Source organism: Anopheles funestus, chromosome 2RL (genome assembly GCF_943734845.2).
Source record: "Anopheles funestus chromosome 2RL, idAnoFuneDA-416_04, whole genome shotgun sequence".
Classification (NCBI taxonomy): domain Eukaryota; kingdom Metazoa; phylum Arthropoda; class Insecta; order Diptera; family Culicidae; genus Anopheles; species Anopheles funestus.
In genome coordinates, this window is record NC_064598.1 from 37,267,735 (window position 1) to 37,287,597 (window position 19,863).

A 19,863-nucleotide genomic window follows, 5' to 3' on the forward strand; every position below is an offset into this window, starting at 1 on the left:
TAGCGTTAATCTTTATCAGTGGAATCAATTTATCATGAGCTTTAAAAGCGTTTTACCGATTCGGAACGATAGCTTAACGTTGGCCCAATTTCCCAATTCATGAAGTAAACAAGATGCTTACTCATCCGAAAAGTTAAAGCATTTTTATTGATCAACAATAGGCTTAATGAACCGTGCCCGAAAAATGGCAAACCGTCCTTCCGTGTTTGGTTGTTTGGTTTGGTTGGGATGAGGGGGCTTTCCACTGGGTAGAACGCACATCCGTCGGTGCAAACAGAGACCGGGGAGGTGAATATAAAACTGTATTTAAATATCAGATTAACATCCTAATCGTAAACGATTACGACTGGCGGCTCGGGAGGCCACATCGCTCGACGGCTACGATGGTGACGATGGTGTGACAGTCATGATTTAGATGATTTTTTACACAAAAGAGATGCCTATGGTGGAGGATATTGTGGCGGGAGAGCCGGAAAAACCTCCACCCGAAATCGTTTCAACCAGCGAAAGGTATTCGATGGGTCGGTTGGGTACCAGCGAATGGTAAGGGGGTTGTCATAAAAACTCCTTTTCTTTCCTCAACTCAACCGGTTTGGTTGTACCGCGGAGCGAAAGTACGCGTCACACCGAACGACGTTGCGGCAGATTTTCATCTTAATCTTCATTTCCTTTGCTGCCAACAATTAGAACAGCCGGGGTGGAACGGGTTGTACGGGTTCTTGTCTCGGTGCTGTCGATGGCGTCGGCGTTGTAATTAAAACATTAATCATGCATCGTTGGCGTTTAATGCGCAGGGCATTAATTGCTGTTGGGCATTGTTTCGCGCTGCTAAGTGGCGTGAAAAGCGACCGAAAAGGAACAATGACGTGGGACAAAATGTTGTTGCGATTGTGAAGCAACAACATTGCTATGATTTGGCTGGAGCCAAAAGTTTCACCGGAAAAAGTGGGTATGTTTTAGAAAATGGAATAATTATTCCAGAAGATAATTCTTACGGGTGTTGGCAATGGTAAGAAAACAATAAGAAGGTTCAACATGATATTGTTTTTAATAATTCTTAAAAATTGACATAATTTTATTTGATAGCGATTTGTAATATATCACTGAGAGTAATGCATGATTTTGAGGTGATGATTTTGTTAAAATTTCTTAAATATATAATTCAAACTTATAAGGCATCCGAGTTCAATGTTCTCTATATTCAGCTTTTTACTGTTACTACTCAAGAAGTTTCATTAGCATTTAATGTATTTTATTGTAATTACGTAACCAGATAAATAACTTGAAAGATAATCCCTTGAAAGAGGTGAATGATTCAAATAGGATTTGATACAGCTCCTAACGTGTGAATATCAGTGTCACTTCTGGTAAAGCACTGGGCGCCTCCATCTACAATATAGATACATGAATTAGAGTCATAATTCAACATGATTTCTGTGTCATAATTTTTCTCGGCTCAATTTCGTAAAAGTGTTTTATTTAATGAGAAATATTTGGAGGATTCATTTGATTTAACTTTTATTATGTTTTATATATTTCTGTTTAGTAGTGTATTATTTTTTATTAGATTTTAATCATAGGAAAAAGTTTTCAATGTTGCATGTAATATGACCGAATCAGGTAATGGCAACACCACCGAAGTTCAACACTACTTCAAGGGGGACTTCAAAATTGGCAGTAAATAGCATGATATTGCATATAATAATTCTTAAAAATTATGCGTTATGCATTATGCATTATGAGGTGAAGAATTTGTTACAATTTCTTAACTATAAAATTCAAACTTATAAAGCTTCAGATTTAAATTTTCTCTATATCCTGCTTTTTGCGGTTACTACTCAAGAAGTTTTGGTTAGCATTTAATGTATTTTATTGGCATTAGTAAAGCACTGGGCGCCTCCATGTTAGCATTGGGCGCGTCCATGTTAGAACTGGGCGCCTGCATCGATATAGTTGCAAGATTTATAGTCATAATTCAACACGATTTCTCGGTCATAATTTCTCTTCGTTCAATTTCGTAAGGGTGTTTTATTTTTTAACAAATGTGTCTAGGGTTTATTTGATCTTATTTAAATTATGTTTTATATTTCCTGAATATCAGTTTATTAATTTTTTCAGATATTAATCATAGGAAAAAAGTTTTCAATGTTACATCAAATATGGCCAAATCAGTAATGGCAACAACTCCGGAAAGCAACACTACTTCAAGGGGGACTTCAAAATTTGCAGAAAATAGCAACACCCTTACAATACTTGAAGTTGCATACCCAGTTTGTGCTAGTCGGTGGGGCAAAAACAGGAGCACTTCATAGTTTCCACAGTGATTCAATTAGAAGTGCAAACTCTTGCAGCTGCATTCTACTGCACCCGTAATGCAACTCAACACCGGATGCAACGCTGCTGGTGGCAACACTGCCACGGCATGGGACGGAAGCAAACTTGCACAATACAGTGCATTGGCCGCGTAAGGTAATTGGATCGTGAGATTTAATCAATGCAGCCGGCAAACGCTGAAGCAACGATGGAAAATAGAGCAAACGTCAGAACCATCTCGCAATTGGTACGAACGGCGTTCAAGGAGGTACGGTCTGAGTGGTTTGCTGTTTCAGACGGAAAATCCCTTTTTCCAGCAGTGGAACGGTAGCTGTTGCAGACGGTGGTCCGATGGAGGAGGTGCAATAGTGTCGCACAGGTGGATGCACAACGACAAAAGGTAGTCTGGGAATCGAATCATCCAAGAGCGGTGCTTGAAGCAGCTTCTTGGCACTTTTCGTGAATCAAGTCCAAGTTACGTTAGTGTTTCGCTCTGGTTCCGGCTATTTCCGGTTTGAAGTTGCACAAAATTTGTCTCCATTTGGAAAAGCGCTGTCGCAACTGGCAACCGGTAGATGGTGTTGAGAGCATTTTCCGACAGGAACCCGAAAAAAAAGAAAAGACTCTCCGCAAGGTAAAGAAAATGGTTTCTTTCTTGTTCGTTTTTCTCCACTGCTTCACTGTATCGTCTGAGAGTTTTCGCCACTTTCTTACCTTTTCGTGGGGCGCGGTAAGGCGTCGTGTGCCAGGTGTAAAATGGTGGAAGTGTAACGTGGTTCCCGCACGCCAGAACAATTTCAATTGTTGTTTCATTTCTGTCCGATAAATGAGTAAACGGTGAAACGACTGATTGGTTGGGTTGGGCGATGGAGCCAAACGATAATGCAACGCTTCCGAAAAGGAAACGGAAAACTGTTGAAAGCAATGGGAAAGTTTAAATTATATTTCTTAGCCAAAGTGCTGGAAGCGATTTGAATGGTTTGTTCTAGCAAGGTATGGAAAAACAGTGATTTTCTTTTACCGTGATGGTCTTTTATTACAATTATGAATGATTGAATTATGCTTGTACCGAAGGTACCGGTTGGAACACTATTATTTTAAAGTGAATTTGAAACGCTTTGGACTCGCCAATGGAACGATTTCAATTATAATTATTTTTTCTAAGTGATAGTTTGATAAGTAGTAAGAATTGTGAAGCTTTTGTTCTGACAAATGTATTAAAGTGCTCATTTTAAAGAAGAAAGAACGTTTTCCACTACTAAACTTTTGACATATTTCTATTCTCAAGTTCACTTTTATTTTCAGAAATAATAATGGGTAAAATCTATTTAAATTTTGAGAATATTTTTTAAAATTATTGAATTATAAAGCGTAATAACATTATGAAATACAACATATTTCATACTGCTGTGCATCTTTAGGGAACACTTTCCCGACGAAAAACCGACGAATCTAACTCAATACAACAATGTAAAAAAATAAAATATTCGTAATGATTGACATTCTGTTGACGTTTTGAAAGGAACGTTCAATATAACCATTTTTCGGTTAGATGCCTACTATTCCGTATCGCTTGATTAGGTATAAATCATGTTGCCGGTTTTTTGCTGTCGCGAAAAGCGAAGGCCGTTTTCGATCAAGTGAAACTGATCCAGATTGGATCAGCTTCCCGGCGGGCACTCTAGGGAAGAAAGCAAATACTTCCTATCCCATCGTGACACCGATGCTAGCCTAGATGAAGTAGTGTGCCAAAAAAAAATGGAAGAAAAAAAACTCAATGAACCAAGCTTATCGAAATGGTTGAATGGTTCGAATGTCAAACCGAATCACGTCCACCAATTCGCATTATGGCTACAAGTGCTTCGAATTCATTTCACCATTTCGCGGTACCGTTACCCATCGTGTTTCGAAGGGAACTGTCGATTTTGGTAAAGCAACAAAGATCGCTTTCTCTTGATTTGTTTCTATCGTTTCGTTCGGGGTTTTATTTTTTCCCTTTATCCGGACCGGTTTGATTTGGTCCGGTTCCGACCTGAAACGCAACGACTCCACATTGACGAGCGAGCAGTAAATATTGTGTGCTGTTGCGTGTGTACATGGCCGCACGTTCCCTTTTGGTACGCCGATGGAATAAATTAATCCTTGTGAACATGAGCGACCGCTTTAGTCGGGGGTAGGTCAAACGATTGCTTACGGAGTTTAAGATTTTCTTGGCTGAAAAGTTCGTAGTTTTTTTCGCTCTCTCTCTCTCTTTCTCTCTCTCTCTCTCTCTATCTGGCTTTGATCCTGTTTTGTTGCTGGAATGCAAGAAAATCCATTAAACACTGTGCCAATCGTTTCTTCCGTGCCACCTTTACCATTTGTGATTATTACGCCAACCGGGCGTATGCGGTGTTGGAAAATGGTAGGAAAAATTAGGCCCGTAATTTATGACTTTAAATTATAAGAAATTAAAGCACCCGGGTGGCTGGGTCAACGCCCCAAGTGCGCCCCCGGTATGAGGCAGTTCATTAACGGTGTGATTTATTGCACGATTATTACAATTTCAGTGAGCGTAAATATTCGGACGTGATCGCAGCAGAAGCAGTCCGGCCAGTAGTAAGCGTTTACACCCCATGAATGGAGGCGCCCGGTGCCGCATGGTAATGGTCGTTAAAGGGAAAGTTAATGATTTTCGAATAAAGCAACGGGCGTATGTAAAATCGATTCCGAAAGGTGTTTCTATCGACCACATTTTGCGTTCCGATTTTTGTATGTGTGTGTGTTCGCGTCATGCAGTGTTACATGCTGGTATAAAGTTTGCAGCAAATAAATTATGCTTTGTTTTATGTATAATCCGTACATAACTTTGAGGCACGCAAAAAGGGTAAATTTTGTTTGCTGACTTCACATTCCATACAGTAACATATTTCCAATTTCCAAAAAAAAAAAAATATACCTCAAACACGTTACTGTGCTTTGTGTAGTGAATGAATCATTTAATAACTACACATGATTGTAATGCTGCTAAAGCAACTTCTATGATAGGAACAAACTACATGTGCAACCAAAGCAGTTCCAATGAAAACCCCCCTCCTTTTTGCGTACATCGCAACGTGGTATGGCAAGATGTAATAACAGCAACAAATAACGAAAAAAAACCCGGCTCATCTTGCCACCGTTACACACTGCAGGGATTATTATTATTTACCTCGTTCGCACATGTGAACAACACACGTTGGCACGTTTTGCCGCTAGACGGCTTTATGCGCTTCTGCTTCTGTTCGTTTGAGGAATGGATATTACTGCTGAGGAGTATTTGGTGTTTTTGTTTTCTCCAGCACATACATATTTCTGTGCCTTTTTGTTTTGTTTGTGTGCCCCTTTCATTTTCTACCCATCGTTTGAAGCGATTGTTTGTTAGGCGAACTACACAAATCTCTACACCAATGGATGACACGAAATGGTGGCAATGCGCCGGTATGAAAGCGAATGATGGCAGCAGCAAATGGCCATCGCAATGAATGTGTGCCGGTGCGCCTTTGACAGATAGACGAATGAATGGAATGGAGTAGTTGTTGTATCGTGTCGAGTAAACCTCGTTAGTGAGTGAGTAATGGAAACGGTGCAGATTCGTACACCTGATCGTACGTGTCACTGTCGGAGATTTACGTCCGGCCACCCCCGGTACAATGGTTTTGCATGGGGCCCGGTAGCACAGAAGGAGTAGGGTTGAAGCTTAAGCATAAGGTAGTGCTGGAACAGTGCTGACCGGGAGAACGCCGCAGTCACAAAAAAAAACGATGGGCGCAGTGCTATAAAGTGGAATTGAATGTAACTTTTGAACTCGTTTGCCAAAAGATTTAGTGAGTGGCACAGGAGATGTTTCGTTTTTGCTTCGCTAGAATAAATCAGTATTAATCAGAGCGTAAACCAATTGCTTTATATTTTAGGTTAAAAAACATAATTTGTTACAAGCCATGATGAGACAAATTACGCTTGATACGGCTGAGAAAATTATGGGAAATTTCTGTAAAGTTTTTTACTGTATTTAAATACGTGAAAAGCACTGAAATGAACAATAGATCATTTCTGATTATCAGCAAAAAACACATCAAATATAAATCAATTACATACACAGCATCAAAAAAAGGTAAGCATTTTAAAATTAAACGTTCGTGACGGTTCTTGAAGCCGCGTGAAGTGCTTTTGATTTCCATTTGCCACGTGAGCAGAAAGCGGGCACGTGCTTTTCAAAAATTTCCCCCTGTTTGAATCCTTTTTGGTGCCAAATTGAAAGGTTAAAACACTGACCCCGTATCGGACCGGGCGAAACCAAGATCTATCGCTGAAGTGGTGCGTTGTTGCTGCGAGTGCGAAAGTTTCCGAAAAAAAGGGCAATAGGGACAACGGTGAAAGCACCGACCGGTGTGTGAAACTGTTGTCAAAGTACGAAAAGTGTCTACGCGAACAAGTGAACCGATCGCTTCCGCACGTATGTTGAATCACGCCTCCGCAACCGGTGATGTACTCGTATCATTTGCATATAAATTATTTGATTGCAAATCGAGTTTGTGCTCGCACCAGCACCAGACCGCCTCCCGACGCTGGTAACAAAAAAGAATGAAAGCGAATCATAAGGCACGAGGCGTTGATTATATGTTCGACGCAAGGGGAAGGGTAGTTTCGCCCGTTCCGACAGAAATCAACAGCCAACCAACTACCGGCAACCCGGTTTTGCCAGCTTGATGCTGTCAGCGAATGTTTCACCACGAGTCACGAAATTTTCCCGAATGCGTGTCACGAAGCACCATGAATCGTTTCGCTGTCAAACGGGTAATGTCTGTTTCCAGGGTTTCGGGGCATGGGTGACACTGTCAATTAAAAAGTGTGACGTCGAAAAATAGCTGAAAATCTCTGCTGCGTACTGCGTGTACGCCTACGCTCCCCTACGAAATGTGATAGTTGTTTGGGGGAAATAATGGAAGATTGTACGATCGGCAAGGAAAGCTAAATTTGTGTTATTCTTGCCACCGCGTACGTGTGCGGGATTTGTTAGTTGGTGAGCATTTTCGTTGGTGGATTGGCACAGTTTGGCAGGAGAGCATTAATTAATATGCTTGGGATGAGTTCCATTATCATAAATCGTGTTTAAGTGTGATGAAATAATTTTGTGTATTATCATCTTTTACTCTGTGCTCGATTTCGCTTGCATACCGTAGAAATATAAAAGGGCAATACAATGGTTTGATATTACGCTTTTGGTACTTATAATTTAATTTAAATGCAGTTTAGATTACCCAGTTTTAGTTGACAATAATTTAAACGTTAACGATTAGATACCCCCCGTTTCAATTGATTGTTAACAGCTAAAAGTTCTGTATTGATGATGTTATAAAATTCTAATTGCATACTTTCAGGCAAATTAGAATAAATTTGTTTCTTACAGCAAACTACTTTATGTATATTGCTTGTTTTTTTTTTATTAGTACAGTTCAAACAAAAAGCATTTGTCCTTCATTTGCTTCGCTCAACATTGCCTGGTGAACGTTTACTCTACTTTCCTTTGCATGTTTTATTTCCAAACCATTCCGTACGAGTCGCTTACCCGGTGAAAGCCTAATAACTCCTCGAAAGAAACTACACCATCAGGTGTGTAAATTAAGTGGCACATGAGGCCTCGAAGGAACATGGCAGCAAACAGTACAAGCTCAGTAACCGTACCGTCGGTACCCGAATGGTGCTGTTAGACCAAGACACTTGGGTGCTTGCCCTAAAAGCATGCAATTCCCTCTAGCGTAACACTTACCGGGCTAAAACAGTGCTCTGGTGTGGTGGTGGTGAGACAGAGAGCATTTTAACAAGATGTTAACAGTCGAAAGCCGTTCTCAGTGTGGCTAAGGGAAGAAGGCGGGTGGAGAAATACGACGGCAAAGGACCGGAAACGTTTGGTTCGTTAAACATCCGCCCGATACCCGATACTACGTGAAGGCCACAAGAATGTAGATTCACTTACGTTCCGAAAACCGCTCAGGCTTTTGTTGATTATCTTTCGTTTACAAGAAAAACGAGCCCTCCCTGCTATCAGCATAAATCTGACACACCCGGGGGGGTGGGAAAGGAATGTGGTTCGCGATTATGTGAATGTGTGATCATCCGTGTTTGCTAGTGTGTGTGCGCGCGTGTTTGAAGATGGTTGCGTGCAGTATCTGCTAATAAAAAAAACTCCGTCCCCGGCAAGAATGGTACTTCGCAACGAGTGGCAAAACCAGCAGACAACAGAAAAGAAACCAACCAGACTTACCCCTCCATGAACGGCAGTTAGTGAAAATATTTACCCACGGGGTTTAATTAAACGCTGTCGGCACGTGAGAAGCGCCAAATGATTCCCGGGATCGACGACCGGGCCTGGTAGGAAGGTTCGTGATTATTTTCACACATTTTATCACGGTGGAAATCGTGCATGTTGCTTTCAGCCTTACATCGCGCCTCTTTCTTTTGCTCTCTCTCTCTCTCTCTCTCCGTGTAGCAGAGGATTAGTTTTTCGCACGAAAGGTTTTCCACACGACACAGGCACGATGTTCGTGCTGTACCTTTGCCATGGCAGAAGGTGTGCAATGCCTCCGTTCGCTTGGAGCACAATGAAAAGCGAAAAGTAGTTTGAAGATTTGAAATTGAAAGCCAAACCAGCGATGGCACTGCTATCGGGGTAACGCAGGGGAAGGGAGAAGCGTGCGGGGTCAAGGGCTTTTGCTTTATTTCTCGAGGCGAAAAGTTTTTCCCCCTGTGCCCTGTACTTCCTCACCTGAAACGGTTTTCGTGTGTTTGCGATCGTTTAGCAGTGGAAATTGTTAACGCGAAAGGAGGAGGAGAAGGAGAAGGGACCGAATCATACAGCCATAATGTAAATAACGGCGAAAACATTTTCCAGCCAAGTCAATCACCCGTGGCTTAGTGCAAAAGTTGGACAAAGTTCAATCGACCGTGACCGAGTATCGCACCGTACGCCAGACGGTGTGCCTTAGGATGATGTATCGGCGGTGTAGGGTCGATGTCGATAACTACCCCACCCGCAAGGTCGGTGTGGGATGGTTAGGGAGGTGAAGGAAGGGGAGTTGTGCCTCTTAAAGTGTTTTTCAAGTGGAGCTTTTTTGTTGGACTGAATTTAAATACAGACTTGGTTATTTAATTGAGCTATGTTGGTATCGTGAATGTGTTTTCTTCAAACGATTTAACTGTTTTATAGTGTATGCCTCACGGTTTTTTTCTCTTATATTTGTCTTATTAGAATTCATTTCTATAGCTTTTTCAAGATTTAACAGTTCAAGAATGCCACAAACCGCTGTGGAAGATTACTTCTTGAATGAAGAAAGGAGAAAAAAAATTACTCCATTTATAATTTTGCCCATTCAAAATAAGTGGAGTAGCTCAGCTTCTTTTTCTTAAGTCCACTGTCCTTTGCGCGTAAGACAACTTCAAGTGATGAACGGTCCTGGATGGCGGTTTGGGTCAACGTTATAATCATCTCAGTTCGGGGTTTGACGTGCTGCAATAAAACAGTGTACCGCATCTTTTTGGCAAAACCGTGCTCGCACAACCGCGTGACAGCAGCTTCCTGCTTTAGAAAGCACGCGAAAGCATTTCAACCAATTCTGCTAGTTCTCACAGTTGGGCTTTTTATTTTACGATCGCCTTTCAGCGTATCGTAACAGAACGTAAAAGAGAAAGGAAAAAACGGTGGTTTTCATATTTTTGTAGCACTCGGGTGGCCATAGTTTTTGTACGCTTCTGTACCTGATTGGTGCACATGGCGTCTTTACCGAAGGATGGAAGCAAGTAAAACGGGGGTGTGCTTTTTATTTTACCGTTCTGCACAGTACACCTGCTACCCTGTTCCAGGGAGGGAGAGGTGGAAGCTGTACCGTCTGGTGACGCAGTCTTGCCGTGCTCATTTCTGTCGGTGTCACTTTTAATGAAACCGAATTTCTTTTTAAACCACCTTAATGGCTTTTTCTTATCAACGCCAGGGCGGAATGTCTCATTACAGTGCTGCGGTGCTGCGTCGGCTTTGAATACATCATTAGGATGACCGGTGGAGAAAAGTGCAGGACATGACTTGTTTGTCCGTTTTAATGGCGTTCCGGTTTTCACCTTAGCGAAATAGTTTCGCTGCAGGTGATGTGAATGTGTAAGTGGAAAATGGAATCATAAAAACTTACTTTTGTTTGGTTTTTTTTTATTTATTTTTGTTGTTACTGCTGTTGCCTTGTTGAGTGTTGGTATCGCTTTTGTAGCTGAAACCTGAAAGGAAAGAAATAAACGTTGGTACAAAATATATGTTATTTTCAAGCGTTTGCACGATACATAAAGCAATGAACAAAATTCAAAGGAAAACATAAGGAACATTTTGCATATTGCATTGCATACATTTAGGCGTTTTAGAAATAAAAAAAAAGTTATTCAAGAGAGAAAGCGTCATTTAATGAATAACATCAAAATTTACACCAAGCTACCAAAATTAACAAGTCGACCACTGAATCGCCTAAAGTTAGGCAAATAGCTCTCTTTTCCGTACCACAAATGATTCTTCGATGAGCTACAATCTTAGCTACTCAAAAGTTTATTGCTATTGGAAAACTCATCCCTGAAACTTGAAAGTGTTTTGAACGTCCATCATGTTTGCACCTTTCACTTGACAAGAAAGATCCACATCTCCATCAGTCCCATTAATCCCTTTCTCTTATAGCTTTGCATTTTATTTGCTTCAAAAGCACTGAAAGGTCAGGGGAAATGTTGTGAAACCCAAAATGGGTGATTCAGATTCGAAGAAATATCAATCCGATGTTAGCCATGTGCAAGTGGACTCAAAGAAGCTCAAAGCCAAAACCCCGGCCACTCGTGTTGTTGTGCTGTGAACGCATCCTTCGATCGGATTTGCACAGATTCTGAGAAAATCACCGTGACGAAGGAAAGGGTCCGAAAATGGAATGGTTCATCCCGATTCCATTAGCCAACTCGATGCTGGTGTGTATACGATTGCTTCGAAAGCTATTTGCGTGTGAAAAGACCGGACCTGGGCGGATACTTGCTGTTTTTCGAGACCAAATCTACCGAGCAAACGAGGGAGGGATTGAAGATGTCTACACGGACACGGGGGGAAGCAACACGGACTGTCGGTCGGGTGCAACCTTCCCAAAGGGGTGACGCATAATCCTCAGATAATTTGCTACCGATACATTCGTAGCAGTACTATCACCGTGTGAATGTATCGCAGCAGGGTGGCCCAGGACGTTGGCCACCTTTTTCCGTAGCCTCAAGGTGGACCGTTGCTCGAGAAATACGGATAGACGAATGTGCGCATTCAAAGTCGGGTAATGCGAACGACACAGTCAGTGGGATTTTCATCAATCGGTCACTTTTTTGTTGTTGTGTGGGTCGGTCGGAGAAAAATAGATACAGAAAACATTTATCTGTTTCCTCGGCATCATACGGATGTTCGTAACGGGGGTACCGACCGAGTGCCCAGTGGCGAGTGTTTATCACCGGAAATTCACATTCCGATGTGTTCGCTTCCCTATACCCGGTGCCCTTGGTAGGGGAAAATTATTCAGGCAAAATAGATTTCCAGTAGGGGAGCCCGTTCTTTTTTTCTCTGTTTCTTTATATTTACTCTTATCACCACCGGCAAAAGCTAGGTAGCTCACATTCCTTTCCGAAACCCGCAAAAAAGGGAAGGTCTTTTTGCGTGTTTAGCTAAACCGGCTAGTATCTATCGTTGGACGTTCTGTTATTCTTTATTTCTATCTTCTGCCGATCGTGCCGAAATGAAATGTGATCCCTTTTTCGGGCTGAGGTTTTGTGGATTGATAGCGTGGGAAAAACATTTTATTCTTTCGAAAAAGATAGTGGTAACGGTAGAAAAAAAAAACAATCGAAAACGGATCTTGTTTGGGTAAAATTATGCAGCATAAAATCACATCATCTGCGGGACGAGTGTTGCTGTGCAGAGCCGGTGTTTGTGTACCGAGCGTTTTCACACTTCTTAATGGTCACGTAAAGCGAATCAAGTCGTTTCAGAATGTGCACGAATGGAAATGTGTTATCCTTTTGCCTCTGTGGAAGGTAATGAAAAGTAGTTTGCAAGAAAAAGGTGAATCTCCCGTGCTCGATTGGTACGATAAACAGAGGCGTGCCGTGCGAATGAGACATATTTCCCTCGGGATTTCAAACAATTTATCTTCAAACATGTTTGTACCTTCGATGAAGTACAAAAATTCGACGCACCCGGTTCCATCAGAAGCTAGCAGCAAGCGGATACTTCTCAAATTACCCTTTGAATGCATTACCAGACAAGAGTTGCTTTGAAATGTGAGACATCGACATGATTGCATAAAAGAACCTGCACCTGTTTGAAGATCGTGTGTGTGTGTGTGAGTGAAGTAATCATTCTACTCCGGTTTTGCTATCGCGCCCTTAATGGAATGAGAGAAGCAAGACCCTATCCCTTTCTGTGGTTGACGTGACTGAGATCCGGTTTTTCGGTAAAGCTTCACATCCCTTAAAAGGGGTCGCGTGCCTCTTCCTAGCATGTGTGCATGTTTAGTACCAAGGGGATGAAGGTTAGATGAAGTGGAACAGACCGGGTTCGCCATCTGTCTGATGTCGGTGTATGGGATCGGCCGTGTCTGGTGCGACTATGTTTGCCCTCTTGCCATCGGTGCTCCATTAACTGGTTCGACTTTTCTTCGGTTTTGCAACGGTACGGTAATAGCTTTATAAGTGATGAAACATAATACACTCCACGTTCGATGGAACGGGTTTTTCCCGTCCAAGGTAAGAGTATTCTGATCCGTGCATGAATAGTACCGTATGAAACTTTAGACTTTGGTTTCCGTACACAAAACCGTTCATCTGGTTTTCCGGAAGATTGGGAGGATCGCATCAGCTCACATGAAAACGGATGATGAAGCTCTTTAACAATGTACGTCGAAACTTTGAAGAAAATTTTCAATCTGTTAAGTTTGGTGAACAACAAACTTTACTGACAACATCTGCAAATACTGTTTTGAGCTGTTTGAAAAGTTCCCATCAAAACAACACACAAACTAAACGAAACAATGTGTAATCACGTGGCTTAAGCATGTAATAAATGGGGTGCCACTTAATCCAGCCTTTATTTACATTTACTTCCGCGAATGATGATAGTGATTGAAATGGAAATCGTTCTATGACAGCAAACTAATCACCTTAAATTATAGTTCACAATTGAAACCTGTATGATGATTAGTATCGCATAGGGTTTTTATGCGACTCAATTACGCGTGGTGCAATTAACGTAACAAGCTTTTGCATAATTTTCCAAAACCGCCCCCTTCCTGGAAGCGTAAAATGGTAGCACTTCCTCAACCCCGTAATCCGATCGTCGAGAAGTAAACTTTACCACGAACAACAGCATTCGGTCTAAAATCAACAGCATCCATCCATCGAAACGATCCATCAATTATGCCTCAGAGGGTACCCGAGACTGTGCGGCCCATTACAATAGTATGGGCCATTATCGTACACGACCAATCAATGAACTATCCTGGTCGAATAAATAGCATCAACAAATCTCACTCATTACACACCAAATGATGGTACATTTCTCTTCGCCAGACGGAGGTACGAACTACCCCCTGCGACCCGTTGGGGTTGACTCGCGCCAACTCCTCATCCACCATCCGAAAGATTGCCATTTTGCCAGACCTATGAGCGAAAGAATTAGTGGAAAAACAATCACGATTCATCCTGCCTTGTTGGTGGGCAAGATTTTGGGCCGATGAAGTTTGACTGGAGCAAAATCCTTTCCACCAGGTGCGTTAGACATAAAGCGATACTAGCGAGCAGTGCGATACGGAAGATTGAACGGCGATACTTTATCTTTACCCTCGTTTACCCGTTCACCCAACGGCCGGTGCGGGTATCGGTATTTTCGGGGTGGCTCTTAACAACAGCAACACTTTACTTAAGTTCTGCACTCAATAGCGCCTAGTCGACAAGTGAGTGGTTTCGAAGAAAGATTTCTCCCTTGTACAGAGTTCATTGGGCAGCAAACGTACGTATACGGTGCAGGGTTAAATGTACCGTGACGAGAATTTAGCTTGTACTTGTACCTGGGCGGGAAGTGGTCTTCGCATTTAGGGCACCTGTGAACCACCATCACCACCGGCGGTGAGGGGTTAAGTTTATGTTGGGTAAAATGAGGTTCATAAAATTTCGCTTCCGTTTTTCTATGAGAATTTAATCGATGTTGATGGTTTGTTTGTGTTGTGCTGTTGGGAATTGTTCGGAGAACTATTTAAGATAGTAATTGTATAAAGCTATGTGATGGAATTAAATATTTCACCTAATGAATATAAAAAATTATGAACTGTGAGTCGAGAATTGTAGTGTGGCAATACTTTTATATGACAGTTTATTCGCGGCTACCAGAACCAATATCAAATATGTAATTAAACAGAAAAATGTAATCTATGAATAAATACTACTACTGCTACTATGACAGTTTATTCAAGATAAATTTTTTTGTCATAACTATGGCGCTTTTCACGGTGCTTGTGCTGTTTTGAATATGGTCTTACGAAAGCATTGTTCAGTGGATTGCAATCCGTTAGTCCTATTTAATAAGGAAATTAAGGTGATCTCGAGCATCATTTTACAAATTTTCTTATAATATGAAAATAATTAAGATGTCTTTTCAAATGGGGGAAAAAATGGAAACATAATTTATGCCAATCTTTCGATGCTTTAAAAGATCTTTAGGGATCATTTCACTATTACGTTACACTAGTAGAAGGAGTACAAAGTTACTATGTTACGGCAATTTTGAAGGGGTGCGGTCAGTCCGTCAACAAGTCCATCAGCTATTTAATAAGGCTTATTCAATTAATTCATTATATATTAAAGAAATTCAAATGATGTCGGAAACTATTTTCTATCGAAGTTTTGTTAATTTCAAATAGAAATTACATTTAGAAAATACTTCAATTAATTAAAACAATCATTGAGATATAAACTATCGACGGTTTATGTGCCATGTACCCATTAAGATAATGTTTGTTGCTCAAAAGCTTAAGCATTATGCGTTCCCCTGTCTCTACCCCGCCACAAACCAAACGCTAAACAATTAGCACCGAAGCTCAAAGGCATTATTTATTCGCCTGAAAAGTTAATAAACCTCATTCAAATGATCAACAGACAGAACAAATTGACATTTCCACCATGCTTCACCGATTCATTATGTCCCACCCGGCGGTATGCAATTAATCTTTATTTAAGAGGTCCCAAAGACCCTTCGCTCAAATCGTTTTTCTTCTTCCACGAAATGTGAGCATTCTTAGAATCAACAGTGCACGCGATGGTGGAATATTGCCGACTCCATCCTTCACACCATAAGCTTCATTGTTTGTCGTTTGAGTGTTTTGGGGGGGGGGGGGGGGGGAGGAGATATTTTTTTTTTACTTCACCTTACGAGATTATTGCTTTGTTGGATGAGTTTTGCATAGCAGCCGCCACCGGTAACGGTCATTATTGAATTTCGGAACAGCTTTTCTGCTGAAAGGAAGGAAATTTTAATTACTTGTTTTATCATCTTACCACCCTGGGCAGAAGTGTTTCCCTGCCTCAATCTTACTGGCCAAAAGAAATCGCCATCTGTTTGCAGTAGCATTCCGAACCTGATCCGGCGGGCTGTGCATTTGAAGCATTGCGTCAACTGCGTGTGGCACCGGCTGGGTCGTGAAAAACACTTCACAGGATGCTTGTGAAATTGAATATCGATTTTCAAATTAAAAACAATCCCAGCAATTGATTAATTGTGATACCGGGTACGGATGAAACCGGCTACTGGTGGAGCATTTCAATGGCCTTGTGTGGGCCGGACGAGTGCGATCAGGTATCAATGCAGGGCGTTTGCTGATTGGAAATAAATTTACCGAAAACGGTTTCAATTTCTCTTTGCATTCACAAACAAATATCAACTGATTAGTTTGCCAACTTTTTTTTATCGACTCAATGAAACATGAGAAAAGGGGATGAAATAGGTGTTGAGTGAATAAGAGGCGTGTGTTTGCGATTTGCTTTAATGCAAACACTTATTAAAGCCTTGTGTGTTTTGTTATAAATTAGTATCATAAGATCAGTTATTTATCATATCATATAAATAATTGAACATGCAATTAGTACAAAGAAAAAATGGGATATTAAAGAAGCTCGGAATTGTAATCTTAAAATATACTTTTAAGTTATGAGCTACTGCTCAGACTATTTTCATTTAACCTATCACTTGAACTTTATTTCCACTGCAAAAATGACACAATTTTTATGATTTTGTTACATCTTTCCTACCTTGGTTTTGTTGAATCTTCCTGTAACAATTTGATCACCTAGGTCTGTGTACGCTACCATTAAATTTGAACGCAAGCAGCTGGAACATTGATTGCTCTGAAATCGATCACAGTTTCGTTCCTGCGCGAGCTCATTACTGTAATGATTTGTCGAGAGCAGAAAAAGAATTGAACTAGCAGAAATAAAAAAAACAACCCCGTTTACGATTGACGCAACAGCGAACCGCTTTACCAAACCGTTTCTCTTCCTGTTTTACGAACCCATTCCATCTCATCCCAAAATCACTGGCGAACGGTGGGGAAAACATATTTCGCCAAATCTTTTCACCGCTCAATATACAGCAAACCGATGAAATAGGAAATAAATCATCACAATCGAACTCGGTTGCTGTCGCTAACGAGGAAATGGTACCGTTTTGAAACGGAACTGTAAGGTAGGTGGGTGTTTTGAGGGAACTCTCTTTTTCTCTCTCTATGCCAATGAAAATGAATCGTTGAAACTGTGCCAACGGTAAAAGTGTGGCCAGAAGGGAGAAAGAAAAAAAAACAGGTGGTTGCAAGGTGCTGAGTGGTTTGTGTGTTTATAAATGTGTACTGTTGTGTGTTTGGTGTGCCAATGAACGGTTTGTTGGTAATTTCCAGCAAACGATTTTGTTCTGTTTGAAAATGTCCTGGAAGGAACAAAAAAGGAATGGGAGACGAGTTGCAGAAACGAGGTTTACCGAAACATTCAATTTTGCTCACAAAGGCTAGCTTTTTGCTATTTTCATCATTATCTCACGGGTTTTTTCCCATTCGGGGGACGTTCATCGTTGTTGAATTTCGTCCGTGTTTGGATGTTTGGTTTTGCTTCCTATTTAAAAATAAGTTTTCTGATCTCCAGACGACCAATTCGGGAACAGAAATCGGTGCAAAAAATAAATAATAGGGAGTGTCAACTTTTTTTTGCAACGATCGTTGAGCCATACACATCCAGCTTCAGCGGAAGACAAGATCGAATGAAAAAAATCTGGTGAGTCGGGATGAAACGGTAAGCATTCTCACGCTCGTGGGGAGGTGTTTCTTTAGCAAGGAAACTCACCTGAATGGCTTTTGGAAGTAATTTTTTACTGATGGTGTTTTAGGACAATGAACTGAGCGGAAGATAAGATTTGTGAAGAGTTCCCAGAAGATGGTGAAGGTGCTCTGACACCCTGGCGTAAGTGGAGAGTGCTTTCTTTTGCATCCCATAGCAAAACGAACGGACCATCATCAAGGGTCGTTTCCGTTGTCGATATCGTTAAAATTCAATCAAGTTTATAATGGCAGAAGGCTGTTGATTTTGAAACTGTTGAATAATATCGCTCGTACGCCATGAGCAAACATCCGCTCCGGTTGCTTCCGTGTTTTGGGGCAAGATGGTGCTTTGCTATTGAATGGGAACGAGGGGGAGCAGAGAGAAAACCGAGGAGAATTTGCAGGAGAATTGCCCACACAAAAGCAATTCGGCTTAATCGTTTGCCCTGTTGCTGGTGTTGGGAAGCGTTTCTTCCTTATTTCGCCCGTAGGAAATGGTGGATTATATCGTTGTGCCAATATTTGATCGATTTGCCGTACGGAACGGAAGGGAAATCGGTGAGACACCAGTGACAGGGGCAACGGGACATAAATAGAACATCAGCGTCCATTAGTGTGAGCTGGAAGTAAACATAATCGTGGGTCGGTTTTTGTGTGCTAAGGTGTGACTGCTTCCTGTTTGGCAATTAAATTCAGTGATTCTAATTTTGACCCCGGTTTGGCTACTGTGGGGAAGGTGTTGGGCGATGGAGGAGCTATGTTTTTTCATTACCAGCGTGTTTGAATATTTTGTGTAAGAAAACTCCAAAATTGTGAAATAGAATTTCTATTAGATGATGTTTCTGGGTTTCTGTTTATGATAAGAATAATAATAACTTGATTTCGTCAATGGAGATTTCACTGTTTTAATAAATTGAATCGACAGTAAAAAAAAGAAAAAGTATTTAAAACGAAATGATTAGAAAAAAATCAATCAATTCTTGTATCGATCTTTTAAAATTAGATTTATTTTACGCCCAAAGGTATGCAATTAATTGAACATTACAGTGTAATTAGTGTTTAAGATGATGAAAGTATTAACGTTAATGTTTGAAGGTATACAAACACAAATGTTTATTAACGCATTTATTTCAAAAAACGCTCAATTGCCCAAATTCAATAAAAGTTGTTGAATAATCACGATTGCAAATACCAAGCTTAATCTTACTAAATAAAAAAAAATAACAATCCAAATAATGGTAGCGTTAGACCAAACCAAACAACTTCATTCCTTAATCTTATTTACAGCCACACCTCCAGAGCCAAGGGTTTCACACCTCGACTTGAAAGTGAAGGCATCAATACAAAAGATATCATCGTCCTTCCCGAGTGCCCATTGGCAACGTGGTGCCTGGTGTTTATTTTTATGCTCAACGGATACGGATCCGGACCAAATCCCGGCCATCGATTTCACCAGAGCCATCTCGGACCAGTGCCACTGGAAATATCAGCACACTCACCAAAAACGGCTGTGAATATTTTATGCACTTGCTTCGGTCCTTTTTGGCGGTGCTGGGTGCCGAGTGCGAACTTTTCTATCCGCTTTTATCTTTGACCATTTTTCTTTTCGCTTTGTTTACCGGTTGTTACTGGAAGTTTCGTACTGTTTCCTCACAAACTCGACTCGGGGTTGTCAACGATGCTTCAGCTTGCTATAAATATTGTTAAACATTGAAGAAATTTCTTCCGTTTCGAAGAATGCGAACGGGCGAAAGCCAATTTCGTTTCATCAATTTCATCGCTGCCAAGGTGACGTAAAAGGCCTGTTGAAAACACACCATCGATGAGAGGAATGAAAAGTAATTCAATAAATCTTCAAAAACTTCCCGCACCGGCTTAAATCTGGTGAGGGGTGTTGAAGCGAATTTTTTGAAGAAAGGAAATCCTAGAATCCTTTTTAAAAGCACAGAGCAACGCGGCGTTGTGTTTGTGACAGTTGACAACGCACCTAAATTACGTGTCCTCACACAAACACACTTCAACAGAAGCGAGAACTGGGGCAATCAGCTACAGTGTCTGCTGAGCTAGAGCTTTTTTTCAATCAGTAAAAGTTGAGTACTCAATCCGCAATATTGACTCAAATAAAAAAAAC

The 19,863-nt window shown here is 41.1% G+C and overlaps 1 protein-coding gene across 4 annotated transcripts in view; it reads right to left on the bottom strand.

Annotated features, from left to right (window-relative positions):
• LOC125761059 (dipeptidase 1) overlaps positions 1–19,863 on the bottom strand; it is a 129,367-nt gene that overhangs the window by 23,418 nt on the left and 86,086 nt on the right. For 3 of the 4 annotated variants that reach the window (XM_049421850.1, XM_049421851.1, XM_049421849.1), the window contains one exon: positions 10,512–10,593. The gene's annotated coding sequence lies outside the window, so the exon portion shown is untranslated. Of the gene's footprint in view, positions 1–3,027; positions 3,495–10,511; positions 10,594–19,863 lie in introns of those variants that run through there. The other variant, XM_049421852.1, reaches the window with a different exon arrangement.